Source organism: Rousettus aegyptiacus, unplaced genomic scaffold (genome assembly GCF_014176215.1).
Source record: "Rousettus aegyptiacus isolate mRouAeg1 unplaced genomic scaffold, mRouAeg1.p scaffold_m13_p_4, whole genome shotgun sequence".
Classification (NCBI taxonomy): Eukaryota; Metazoa; Chordata; class Mammalia; order Chiroptera; family Pteropodidae; genus Rousettus; species Rousettus aegyptiacus.
In genome coordinates this window covers 97,010,288-97,021,480 of record NW_023416307.1, presented here as the reverse complement: position 1 = coordinate 97,021,480, position 11,193 = coordinate 97,010,288, and the positions used below count along the sequence as shown (strand labels likewise).

General features: G+C 34.8%; 1 pseudogene; it reads right to left on the bottom strand.

The window, feature by feature from the left end:
- Nucleotides 1-3,657: 3,657 nt before the first annotated feature.
- LOC118601810 lies at nucleotides 3,658-3,776 on the bottom strand (annotated as a pseudogene).
- Nucleotides 3,777-11,193: the final 7,417 nt, after the last annotated feature.

Genomic DNA, 11,193 nt, shown 5'->3' with positions numbered 1-11,193 from the left:
AAAATTTTCATGAGCATACTCTTAATTAACTTATATTTCATAATTGCCAACACCACCACTACCATCAGCATCACAATGCACGAAGTAGCTACCTTCTGGTGCTATTAAGGTGTATTTCTATCCTCGAAATGTTCATTGTTTCAAAGAAAGCAGAATAACATGAAGACATTAAGAGCCCTGCTAATTGTTTATGACAATCAGAGGTTACAAACCAAAGATTAAATGTAAATGTAAAAAGATAAGGAGCATATCATAAAAGTTTTATATTTAAAACAAAATTTGGGAAAAATCTTTGGGTTATTATGAGAACATTTCATAGGATTTCACTGGGCCTTTGAATAAGAAAGAACGTATTTGAATAAGAAAGACATAGTGGTCATCCCCAGGAGTATATGCCCCATGCTCCATTATTTCTGAGAGTCCAGAAAGGCAAGAACGAAGAGAGAAAACCATAGATGCAAGGAATTATTTAGGAACATCGAGCATCTGGGAACAAAACTTCTCTTTCTAGCTTCAGTGTTAGCAGGTTGGATCTTTCGAATGTTGCCCTTTTCTTTTTTCAGTTTTCTCTTTTGCTCTTCGGTGTGCTTTTTCACGTCCTGAACTTGACAGTAATTGTGCAGGCATCCTGCGTAGAACCTAAAGTCTTAGCTAAACTAAATGAAAAGTGTTTAGGGACTAGTAGTAGAATTCTTGGTTACTTAGGGCCTCCCAAACCTTCCATTGATTCAAAGAGGACAAATTGTTCTGAACAGGTACAGTGTAGCTATAAGGAAGGGCCTTAGATGAGGGCATTTATGGTACTGATCCACAATAATGGTTAATCTCTTTATCAGTGATAATTTGTAAAAGACTTTAATAGTTAGGAATGACAAGCCTGAGTTTTTAAAATCACAAAGATCAATGTAAAGCCTATCATTTGGGTCCTAATAAAGTTATCAATGTATTTTTATATTGGTGAGATTTGATCAAAAGCATTTAGTTTACTCCAGTTTCAGCATAAACTAATACCATAATGCTTTCAACAATGACAAGAACAACAAAAACTGACATAATTTGAAGATTCTTTTTATTAAAAGTTAAAAGTACAGTGTCTGGAAAAAAGAAATAAAAGAATCCATATATTTGTTCTGATAATATCACAGTTGTACTGAATTTAGTTCTGAACATCATATTTATAAGATGATGGAAAGTGGTGTAATGTCTGAAAATTATTTTAAGTTTAAAGTATTAGGAGTCACTGGAGAAAAGGCAGGAAAGGAAAGAGTAAAAGGAAAAGATATCATATGCAAACTTTCCTAAAATTATATGGTGGTCAAATCCAGGTTCAGCTATGTCGATTAATTTCCTTGTCTGCTAATGAGGAACCTGTATTCATTCATTAATTTATTCATTCATTCAACAGTTTTGAATACCACTACATGCCAAACATTGTACTGGGTACTGTAGATATGAAGGTGAACAAAACTGTAGATTTGGAAGTAAACATTTGGCTGTATTGAAGCATTATTACTTAAGTAATAAGAATTGTTACAAAATTCTCATCTTCATGAAGCTCTCATTGCCCTTTTCCTTCTTGAAATGTAAATGTTCAGAGTAGATTGCTATTTTGAATTTTAACTTGAGCTAAACATATTAGTAATATTTTAGTTATGACCATCATGGGCTACAAAAATGCTATGGAATCTCTTTCTGTGGAGCTTCAGTTTCCTGCTATGCAGACATTTCATCCGCCTTTGAAATTAAAGACAACATAGAACACATGATTCCATCATCTGGATAAGTAACTAGGAGAAAAAAACAGTTAGCTTTACTGAACAAGGGCTAACAAAAATATTGAATCTGTAGAGGTTCATCTGAAATTGGACAGCCCACCTTTCTCAAACTTTGATTTCAACTTTCACATGTGCATTCGCACCATGTGTTGTATGGGTCAGTGGACTCAAACCACATGGTGTGTAAGGTAGTTAATATTATCAAAGGAGCATCTGGTTAATGAGAATTCCATTCTTGAACATTTAATTGAAGATTGGGAATTCCGTCCAAGACACCTAGATTCAGCAAGTTATCATTTTTATCATTATGAGCTAAAACCACTTATTATTATCCCTTTTCTCAAATAAAATGTCAGAAATTAATAAGTAGCACTCTCAGAGTTTCCCCATTTAGTATATGAATGGGTGTAGACTTATAAGCAACCATATACACCTCTGTAAATAATATAATACAAAAGCAAGTTATGCAAATATGGTCTAAAATTGTTTTTTTATAATACACGAACATTTGATTATATTGTACTAATATTACTAAAGTGTAGCCTATTTGAAATATATCCTCATTTTGAGGAATATTCCTCTGCTCAAAGTTGTTTTCTCTTTTTGTTTCATAAGAACATTCACTATATAGTCTGTTGCAGGTAAGAGCAAAGAGGCTGAGAAAAGTGAAATGACTTCTCTAAAGTTGCACAGCTAAGAGGGGGATGAGTGAGGATTTAAATATGTGGTTTTCTGACTAGACCGCCCAGGAGTTTCGTTTACTTTTGGATTATCCCCTGATTTCTGGCTTCCCTGTTTGTCCTGAACTGATATGGGTTTCCGAGGTGTTTCCTTCTGTTTTCTGTGCATCGGCATCAAGTTAGATACTAGAACAAAGGGAACGGTTTCAGGAGTGGAACTCTACTCTTAGTGCGCATGCACGTATAGACACTGACAGGTTCTCCAGAGGAAAAGTGATTCGAGAAAGTTAGGTCTTCAAACAAAAATAAAAGTCCTGCCTGCAAAAGCTTGCCTTTGAATTGATCTTGCCTTCTTCACTATTTTCTAGAAGAGATGCAACTGTATTTAATATGGTATAGACATTTTTGAAGGGGGAAAAATGACCCATGTAGAAATATAGTAGTGATGTTTCCTCTATTCAAAGATAGCAATAATTTTTAGTTGAGTTGTTGAGAACTTTTATTGAAATATAATACTCATAACAGGAAAAAGTGCACAAATTACAAGTGTGCAACTTGATTTTGTACAAACCGAACACACCCATGTAAGCAGCACCCAACTAAAAAAGAGTATATCATCAGTACCCAAGGAGCCCCTGTTGTGGTCTCATCCAGTCTCATGATGCCACGGGATAATCACAATCTTGACACTCTAGGCTAGTTTTTCCCTGTTTCTAATTTCAGATAAATGGAATTTACAGTATGTAGTGTATGGTGTTTTCATTCAACATTATTTTTGTGAGATGTCTCCATTTTTGTTATGTGATTGTAGTTTGTTTGTTTTCATTGCTGTACAGCATTCTATTGAGTGAATATATTATAACTTATGTTTTCTGCTCTTGATGGACATTTTGGTAGTTTTCAATTTGGTGTTATTACATATGATACTGCTATTAACATTTTTACTCATATATCGATGGATATATGTATATATTTTTGTTAGGTAAGTAGTTAATAGAGTAGTATCATTCAATATATTCGGAAAAGTAACTCGATTTTGGTATAAACAAAATAAAACAGTGTCTTGGTGTAAAAAGATATCTCTTTATCTTTTATTATTATCATTTATTTATTTATTTTTTTAGGTGAGGCAACCCTTGGTTGACCTCACAGATTGCAAGGACCTTGTCAGCTTACGATCCCTTATTTTTTAAAATTCTTTAGGCCTACAGCACCTAGTCTTCCTAGGTGGTCTCCCATCCTAGTACTAATCAGGCCTGACCCTGCTTAGTTTCTGAGATCAGATGGGATCGGGATTGTTCAGGGTAGCATGGTTGTAGACAGTATCTCTTTATCTTTGTATGTGTTTTAATTGTTGTTTTATATACATCTAAAAATGACGTTTATTAAGATTTTTTGACAAATCAAGAAAAACTAAGGAAAAAAACAATATAAGATTGCTTATATCACCTATTACTTAGAGATAATAATCACATTTAATGTTTTCATAGTCTATTACTATGTGATATGCATTGCATATTTACCTACTTAAAATTATATACACTCACCTTACTTCTTTCATTTAACATTACTAGAATGACCTCATGCTATATAAAGGATTGTTTGGAATGGTGAGATAAAGACAGCCAGTGGCATTAGAGAAACCGAGGATAAATCTTTTAAAATAAAGTTGTCAAACACTGAGGTGAGACCAAAAAAGGAAACATTTAAATCAAGGGTCCCCAACTCCAGAGCCATGGACCGGTTCCTGGTCTATGGCCTGTTAGGAACAGGGCCTCACAGCAGGAGGTGAGCAGCAGGCATGCAAGTGAAGCTGCATCTGTATTTGCAGCTGCTCTCCAGCACTAGCATCACCGCCTCAGCTCCCCCTCAGATCATCAGACATTAGATTCTTATAGAATCGTGAACAGTGCATGTAAGGGATCTAGGTTGCGTGCTTCTATGAGAATCTAATGCCCGATGATCTGAGGTGGAGGGGAGGTGGTGATTGATGTTAGCACTGGGGAGCAGCTGCAATATAGATTAACATTAGTGAAGAGGTTTGACTGCACAGAGACCATAAGTCAATCATTTGCAGATTCATATCAAAACCCTATCAGCGAGTGGCAAAAGACAAGCTGCATCTGGTAGCAGGCTTTATAGTGCCAAGTGAGTTAAAGTACTTCGATGCAGAGCTGTATGTGGCTTTAAGTCAGAATCCCAAACTTATTTTAGTCCGCACATGGCCCACCCACTTAATTTATTTACCACTTCTATCTGCACCTCTTTCCCGCACTGCATACTTTTTTCAATCACAGTTTTGGTAAGCCCACAAGCTAACTGTAGCCAAAAAGAGTAAAAAACAAACGTCACAGGAGAGTGTCTTTGAAAAGCAGAAAAGACTCAAAGATGAGACAACAGAAGACTCTTAAGAGGGTCAACAAAAAGAAAGCTGTGTTTAAAAGAAAATACCAGGAGTCCTGCTTAAGTTACTGGTTCATTCAACAGGTGATTCACATTCTCCAAGCCCACTTTGTATAATATGTGGTGACTGGCTATCCAGCGAAGCCATGAAACCTTCAACCTGCTTTTGCCACATGGAGACCAAGCATCTTGCATTAAAAGACAAAGCTTTGGAGTTTTTCAAATGAAAAAAAAATGTGAACACGAAGAACAAGCAATTATTGAAGGCCACCACTTTATCAAATGTGTCTGCACTGAGAGCATGATTCTTATTGGCTGACTGCATTGCTAAAGCTAAGAAGCCCTTTACTATTGGTGAAGAGTTGATCCGGCCTGTTGCTAAGGCCATGAAATTTTAGGACAGTCTGCAGTTCCAAAGGTGACACATGTTCCTTTTTTGGCTAACGCTATAACTAGATGAATTGATAAAATAGCAGAGGATATTGAGGGATAATTGTTAGAGAGGATCAATGAGTCACTGTGGTTCACTCTCCAGGTTGACAAGTCTACCGGTGTTAACAATAAGGCAGTAATACTTTTATTGTGCCACATATTTTCAGGAGGATGTGCATGAGGATATGTTCCATGCAGCTCTGTTGCCAACCAACACCACAGCTGCGGAATTATTCAAGTCTTTGAATGATTACATATCAGGAAAAATGAATTGGTCCTTTTGTGTCAGTACATGCATAGGTGGAGCAGCTGCCATGATTGGAAAGCTTTCTGGTTTCATGACTCGGGTCAAAGAGGTCGCTTCTGAATGTAAGTCTATGCACTGTCATCCATAGAGAAATGCCGGCTAGCTGAAAAATGTCACCTCGACTTAACATTTTTCAGGGTATGATTAAAATTATCAAAGTATATGCCCTTGACTCATGTCTGTTTGTGCAGCTCTGTGAAAAGATAGACACAGAGCACCCACTTCTCTTATACACAGAAGTGAGATGGCTTTCTACAGGTAGATCACTGGCCAGAGTTTTTGAGTTATGAGAGCCGCTCCAGAGATTTCTTTTAGAAAAACAGTCATCACTGGCAACACATTTCAATGACACAGAATAGATCTCAAAACTTGCTTACTTGTGTAATATATTCAACCTGCTTAATCGACTCAATCTGTCACTTCAGGGGAGAATGGCAATTGTGTTCAAGTCGGCAGATAAAGTGGTTGCATTCAAAGTCAAATTGGAATTATGGGGGTGACAAGTGAACATTTGGATTTTTGATGTTTCGAACATTAGCAGAGATTTTGAAAGAGACTGAGCCAGGGTCTTTCTTCCAGCTGGTGCATGATCACCTATCTCAGCTTTCAAAAGAGTTTGAGCATAACTTCCCAACCACAAAAGACCCCCGAACTTGGAAGGAATGGATTTGCAATTCATTTGTGAATAAGCCAGGTGAAGTGACTTTGTGCTAGAAGAGGATCAACTGCTTGAGATCTCAAATGACGGTGGCTTTAAAAGTATCTTTGAGACAACATCAAATCTGTATGTTCTGAATTAAAGTCAAGGTGGAATATCCTGAGATTGCCATAAAAGCACTGAAAAACCTGCTTCTATTTCCAACATCTTATCTTTGTGCAGCAGGGTTTCTGCAGTGACAGCAACCAAAACAGAGTAGACTGGACATAAGCAACACACCTTGGGTGCCACCGTCTCCCATCAGCCCTAGATGGGACCCCCAAGAAAACGAACTCAGGGCTCCCACTGATTCTGCATTATGGTGAGTTGTGTAATTTTTTCATTATATATTATGGTGTAATAATAATAGAAATAAAATACGCAATAAATGTAATGTGCTTTAATCACCCCCAAACCATTCCCTCATTCCCTGGCTTGTGGAAAAATTGTCTTCTACAAAACTGGTCTCTGGTGCCAAAAAGGTTGGGGACCATTGATTTAAAGAGTACATTGGATTTAGCAACTAAATGATTGGTGAGTCTGGTGTGATGACTTTAGTGGAATAATGGAGTAAAAGTCATATTTCAGTGTCTTGACTAGTATATGAGAGGTGAGAAAGAGGAGACTGAATGCTCTCTAAATTTTTGAGAAATTAACTTATGCTTGGAGTTACATGAGGATGTTTATTTTAGGGAGGTCTTCCCTTCCCTTCCCTTCCCTTCCCTTCCCTTCCCTTCCCTTCCCTTCCCTTCCCTTCCCTTCCCTTCCCTTCCCATATCTTCTTTTCCTTTCCCATCTCCCTTTTTTTTCCCATTTTCTTTTCTTTCCTTCATCTTTATTTTCTTTTAAATTTTCATTAGTTTGTTGCTTTCATGCAATATTATTTTATTCTGTTTGTATTTTTTTTTCTTAGATACAGTTCTCTATCTTTATTGCCACCAAATGGTCTCAACTCCAATAATCTCTTGCCTGAATTGGCTGTGTTTGTGTCCTACTGTTCCTATAAACATTCTCCCCCCTCCCCCCCCCCGCCCCATCATGTCCTTCATTGTACTTAAGCCAGAGAAAAGTGAACAGAGAAAAAAGTTGTTTAAAGTTAAGAGATATTCAGTCTGCTGGACTTAGAGTTGTAAATAGAATTTGGTTGTAAAATGATTCCAATATAGATATAGGCTGAACTTTAAGTGGGTTTAGATCATGTTAGCTGACTGGGCCTGCAGAACTGCAAACCCCTTTGGCCATATATTTCCTTATCCACTCTACAAATAGGATATTCGTGAAAAATTGCCATGATACCCCTAAAGAAATCTTTTCCCAGGGTTTGGAGAGAATGATGTTGGTCCAGAACAGCTTTGAGGAAGCAAACTGTGTGCCTATTTTATTTATAATTTTTAATCTTTAAAAAAAGCAATACATACGCATCATAGAAACATGTTCATTTTATTATCAGGTATGCCATTAGACGGTCTGGTCAATAAAATAATTTTTGTAATTTAGATCCTTGATTGACTTTGGGAAGTTTATTATTTAGAGATGCCAAGGGTGCCAGAAGGAGTCTAAAGGAGGTAGGTGATGAGTTGCAAATGGAATGCACATATTTCAGAGATGTGTCCTGCAGCAAACCAGCTAGTGTATCTCTGCCCCTCATCTCTTGTCAGTAAATGAATAAGATTAAAAGGCAAAATTTATTCTTTATCTAGCTTATATTTATCTAGTATTCTATGATCTCACTTCTTGATGTTGCTAGGTTTTATTAGATGTACAAACAATGATAAATATGCCCAATAATAAATACTATAATTCTCATAAGAATTTCCTGTATTGTGGTCATTTTTAGGCAAGATTTAATGATAAACTATATTGAGGGACTTTCTGCTTTTAAAGGTAAAATCCTTTTGAAAACTAGGAACTAGCTTATTTTTAAGCATTATGATGAATGACAAATTACACTTGTCAAAATAACTAAAAGTGTAAACAGGTGTTAATTTGGGATCTGGTCGTCCTTTGCTATATATATATATTTTTGTGTGTTTTTCATTCTGACCTTCCAGGGTTAAGTGCATATTTATAAAGGGGTATTTTTGCTACTAGAAAAAAATTTTTTATTTTAAAAAGTGGAAGAATGGTGTATTAGTGTCTTGTTGATTCTCTAACAACCTTGGTGGCTTAAAACAACAAAAATTTATTCTTTCACAGTTTTGGAGGCCAGAAATCCAGCAGAGCAACTCTCCTTCCAGGGGCCCTAGGGAATATTCTTGCCCTTATCTCTTCTAGCTTTGGTTAGCTCCATGCGTCCCTAGGTGTTTCTTGCTTTGTAGCCACAGAATTCTAATCTCTGCCCATGTTCACATTACCTTGTCCTCTTCCCTGTGTCTTTTAGAAGGATGTTTGTCATTGGATTTAGGACCCATCTGGATAATCCAGGATGATCTCAACTCAAAATCCTTATTATCGCTTCAAAAACTTTTTTCAAGTAATTTTACATATATGTTCTAGGGGTTAAGACATACCTTTTGGGGGCCATAATTTAACTCAATATAGCTGGTTATTATAATATTATATTATGACTTGATTACGTATTTTTGAAGTTAATTTTGATTGTATACTAGTTAGGTTTTGGCCTATGTATTATTTTGGATTGGTCATATATTTAAATAACTTGTTAAAATAGATGTAAAAATTTATAATTTCAGTTTCAAAGGTTGTATAGAATATGCATTGGATTTATGCTATTTCTTTATAGTGTCACTTTAACTTCTAAGTAGAAATGCCCATAATCTTTTATTATTATTATTATCATGTGAAACATGCTGTAGATTACATACATCAGACATTTGTAAATGGTTTTGGCAACTATTGTACTATTGTCTTTTTATATTCAATCTTTATAATTTAGCATATTTGTAGTATCTTATATCACTGTTTACAATACTATTTGTAGTATCTTTTGTAATTCAAATAGTGAATTTTTCTGGTGTTGAAAACTGAGCCTAAAAATCAGCCATATTGGAATGGAATTTGATTTGGTTAAGAAACACTGTGAAGAAGGCCAAAAAATCATGCTTTTAACTATTTCTGTCCTTTTGAAGAGAACAATGAGAAATATGAGTGCTAAGTCTGAAAACAAAAGAAATACATGGTAAAAATATGTATAGAATCTATACATCAATGACTCCATTGACATTTATTCCTATGTGAGTAGTGGTCTTAGATTATGTATGGTATTCAAGGAAACAGTACCTATCATAAAGTGCAATTGCTTTGTAGATGTAATTTTGTATTCTGTGTTTTCTATGATTTATCATAATCTTTCTCATCTTATTTCAGATAGATACATAGTATTCTTTCATTTGGATATGCCTAGTTTACCTCACCAGTTTCCTCTGATCTATTTGTTCTTTCTACTATTTTTGCAGTTATATATAACACAATGATAAAAATATTTGTGCATACATTTTTCTCATAATGTAGTTATGATAGATTTCATGCAACTCCAAGTCAAAGAACATGAATATGTTTAAAAGTTTTGTTATATTAATAAATAATTTTCCAAAAGTGTTAAAATATTTTTATTTCAACCAGCAATATATGAATTTGACTCAGCATTGTATTATAATCCTTTTCATGAACATTTCATATCAATTTGTTGAATTTATTTTTTGTACTCTCAAGTTTTTATTGATATCATGAATAACATTTAAAATGTTATGTTTCTGAGATATATCCATGTTGCTATTCTTTATTCATTCCAACTAATAAATATTATCTCATTTTATAAATAAAATAAATTTATTGATCTATTCTTATGTTATGGACACTTATGTTAGTTCCAGTGTATCATTAATTTAAACATATGTATCCTTGTGCACCTCCATGAGATTTTTTTTAGGGTATCTATTTAGAAACAGAGTTCTTGATTCTTAAGTATGTGTATCATTAATTTTTCTAAATTGTCTAATGATAGTTTTATCATATAGGAAATGATCATTGATATATGAGTGGATTTGTTCATGGGTACTTTATCTTACCCCATTGGTCTATTTTACCATGCCCATGCTGATATCATCCTGTTCTGTTATTACAGTTTGGTAAAAATTCTGATATGTGGGTGAGAATTCCTTAAACTTCATTCTGTTTCAAAGTCATCTTGCTATTCTTAGCATGTTGGATTTATCACATGAACTTTCAGTAAGTTTTCAATGTTCCTTGCTATTTTGATTGAATTTGAACTGAAATTTTATTTGAGGGAGAATGACTTATCTACAGTAGTGAGTCTTCCTATCCATGAACTTGACATTTCATTTATTTAGGTTTCTTTTTCTTGGCATTGTATTATAATCCTTTTCATGAACATTTCATATCAATTTGTTGAATTTATTTTTTGTACTCTCAATTTGGATATGTGTGCCCGGACATCTCAACATGTTACAATCATGCGTACAAATGTTACAAAGCATAATTGTTTGTTTTATATAATTATGTGATAAAAATTTAAAGCAGATGCTTTAAACACACACACACACACACACACACACACACCACCACCACCACCACCACCACCACCACCACCACCACCAAACCTCAGGAATCCCTCCTGTGCTATAAATCAATAAACTAATAAGGTCTATACCTTGCTTTCCTTGTTTACATAATTTTATTTTGCATCTTTCTGAAACGTTACACATCCTTTTATTTCAGGAGAGTTAAGACAGAGGAAACACTCTTTTAAGAATTTTTAAATCTCTCTTTTTCTGACCACTCGTTCTTTACTTCATGTCATTTATGGTGCATTCTGGATTTAAGCTCTCAATAACAGCCAATCTCAATTTTATAAGCTAATGCTTGGTTGATGTAAATAATCTATGAAAGCTAATGTATGCTCATTATTTGGTTGCTATA